The sequence below is a fragment of the Orbicella franksi genome, chromosome 10 (assembly GCF_964199315.1).
Source record: "Orbicella franksi chromosome 10, jaOrbFran1.1, whole genome shotgun sequence".
Classification (NCBI taxonomy): Eukaryota; Metazoa; Cnidaria; class Anthozoa; order Scleractinia; family Merulinidae; genus Orbicella; species Orbicella franksi.
Window position 1 is genome coordinate 5,443,154 of NC_138154.1, and position 3,627 is coordinate 5,446,780.

Here is a 3,627-nt window from a genome sequence, read left to right on the forward strand (position 1 = left end):
CAAACAACACTCGAGGCTAGCGATCAAACACGTCGCGGGTCACCATGTTTGGACTCCATATTTATTCTTCGAGCACATGTTTCTACAACCCCTATAGGGGGGTACAACAATTCATGCAACGTCCCATCCAGATTAAAAAACAATACAAAACGACTTATCTAGAATGTTCGGCTTGTCACGCAATGTCACGTCCGATCTCTAATACAAAACGGCTAGTCTAGAAAGTTCAGCTTTCAACAGGAGGTAATTTACAAATGATATCAGATGTGAAAGGTGAATTGATCTGAACTGATATAACTCCTTAATCTTGTGAGAATTTCTTTATTACCATTCAAATGAACAATGATTTAGATAAACATATACAGGCAAAAACTAACAATAGATAAATCCGACATTTCGGCGACATCTTGGCGCCATTGTCAAGGGAAACTAATTAAATATGCGATTTCAAGAGTAACTAAGAGTTCAGAGTTTCTAATTTGCATAAGTTAGACAAAGACTTTAGCGCAAACTGAGTCTGATTGTACATTTAAACACGGTCGTAATTGTTTAATGAGTAACATCTCATTAATGAGACAATCAAACTTGTTGTGGCATTTTTTCAACACGCTAAAACAATTGTGAAGGTCATCCGGAATCCTGCCTGCGTGTCTATTATCATAGTGATTGCGTACTGACGAGGTCTTGCTTCTATGTCCATCAACGTGTACGAACAGATGGCCACAGGTGTAACCGACATAACCAGCATCGCACTGGTCACACTTGAAGTTATACACAACGCATTGTTGATCAATGAGCTGAGGCTTAGGTTCGCTTCTCCATTACCACAGTCATGTCGATAATAGGTACAAGCGCAGACTATTGACAACTATGCTCGATCGCGCACATCGCCTGTCTTCGTCATGGTCCTACTTCACTGAGGAGTGTGAACGACTGAAGTCTGTTTTCTCTAAATTGAAATATCCCAAGCACCTTGTTGACTCCACTGTCAAAACCTTCCTAAATTTAAAGGTCGCTGACCAGCCCTCATTACGGTCCAGATCTACAACAGAAAACACTACTCGGGTTGTCATACCCTTTAAAGACCAGGAGTCTGCTAATATCGTGAAGACACAGTTGAAAGATCTCAGTGTGAAGCTGCAGACCAGTGTTCAACCGGTGTTTACGAGCCGCAAGATTGCCCAGGAGTTCCCGACAAGCGAACCTAAGCCTCAGCTCATTGATCAACAATGCGTTGTGTACAACTTCAAGTGTGACCAGTGCGATGCTGGTTATGTCGGTTACACCCGTGGCCATCTGTTCGTACGCGTTGATGGACATAGAAGCAAGACCTCGTCAGTACGCAATCACTATGATAATAGACACGCAGGCAGGATTCCGGATGACCTTTGCAATTGTTTTAGCGTGTTGAAAAAATGCCACAAGTTTGATTGTCTCATTAATGAGATGTTACTCATTAAACAATTACAACCGTGTTTAAATGTACAATCAGACTCAGTTCGTGCTAAAGTCTTTGTCTTTGTCTGAACTCTTAGTTACTCTTGAAATCGCATATTTAATTAGTTTCCCTTGACAATGGTGCCAAGATGTCGCCGAAACGTCGGATTTATCTATCGTTAGTTTTTGCCTGTATATGTTTACCATTCAAATGAGATGAGAAATTAATTCCTGAAGGAGAGTTAGAATTGAAAATCAGAAAATCATTTTGGACAAATTATTAACTGTTCCTACAAAAAGTTCTTCAGTTGTCTTACATGAAGAGAAAATAATTCTTTTAGGGACCAGTGTCACATTTTGTGAGGGTGGTACTGAAACAATCCCAAAACTATCATCTAAGGGTACGATTTATGTCTTGATTTTGAGAGATAGTCCTCATGGCACCTTTCACAATGGAAAAAGTCAAAACAGACATGAGATGGGGTGAAGTCAAAACCAAGGCACTTTTTGCAGTTCCATTTACTTGAACACTGTCGACGACAGAATACATAAAATGACTTTGAAAGTACAGGACACTCACAGCTTCCACATTTGGTTGCGTTGCATGCAAGGCACTTTTCAATAATTTCTTTGTTAGGATAAGGGTAGTGCCTGCTCATCCTATAATAACTCATCAAATACATACGGTGCAAATAAATATCTTGCAGTGTTGAAATAGTTATTTCCCCAAACATTACTCTGCAAATTCTTGACTTCTGGAATTGTGCCAAACTGTATTTCAATCTATTGATGGCAACCAAGAAGAACCGTATTCCATCTGCTGAGGTGTTCTGTGCAAGAAATCGCAAATGTTCATCATTATATTCATTTGAGTGTAGCTCGGCATCTAAATCAAAACTGTCTTGTGGTATTGCATCTGATTCTGACATTGATACATCATTGGATTGCTCTCCATGGCTTATAGCCAGTTCACTTGTTTCAGACTCTTCTGCTAGCACTTCTTCAGAAACATAATTATATTCTTCATTTTTTCCAAAAACAATATATGCTGCTCAACATGCTCATGAATGTCACCAGTTTTGTCAATGCTATCTAAAAGGCAAAATACCACTTGTGGTGTACCGCAAGGCTCAGTCCTAGGGCCTTTACTTTTCCTAATTTATGTCAACGATATCCAAGAATCCTCTGAAAAACTTAAATTTTTTTTATTTGCTGATGACACAAATGCTGTATATGCTGACAAAAATCTTAAGTCTCTTGAGTCGACTGTAAATCAAGAACTCTGCAAGTTGTTCGATTGGTTAACGGCTAATAAATTAACCTTAAATATTAAAAAAACAAATTTTGTTATCTTTAGACCAGCTCAGAGAAAACTTACTTATCATCCAAAAATTATGATATTTGATAATGATGAACAAAAGAAGGTGGCTCTAGAATGTAAAGAATTTGCGAGATATCTAGGTGTAATAATTGACAATAATCTTTCTTGGAAACATGATATTGATCATGTAGCTATTAAAATAAGCCCAACTGTAGGATTGATTTGTAAACTACGGCAGTTTCTGCCAAGACAAACTCTTTTAACTATTTATAGATCCTTAGTTACTCCTTATTTAACTTATGGTTTGGTGGCCTGGGGTCAAGCATATAAATCACACCTTGAAAAGCTTCTCAAGCTCCAAAAGCGAGCTCTTTGCTTTATTTATTTTTCTGAACGAAATCAACATACGATTCCTTTATTTATTGATGCCAGTGTTTTACCGTTGAAATTTTTGCATTATGAGCTTTTAGCTAACCTTATGTTTGAAATAAGACACAGAAATGCTCCTGGAAACATTCAAGATCTCTTTCAAGACATTTCTGATATTCATTCTTACAATACTCGATCCTCTGTCTCAAATAATTTTTACACACAAAGTTCTAGACTCTCAATTCAAGTGAATTCATTTTGTAGAATCGGAACAAAAATTTGGAATGAAATGCCTATATATTTAAGAGGGCTTCCAAAAAATGTCTTTAAGAGGAAAATAAAACAAATACTTTTTGAAATTCTAGCTTCAGAAGACTGTTATATTGATCTTACAGAAATCGTTCAAAAAGTAAAGCTGAATTTATTTTCCTCCTAGCATGTATTCATTAATACTCAATAATTTCGCTTTAGTGTATCTGTAGTCTCTCATCGTAACTGTT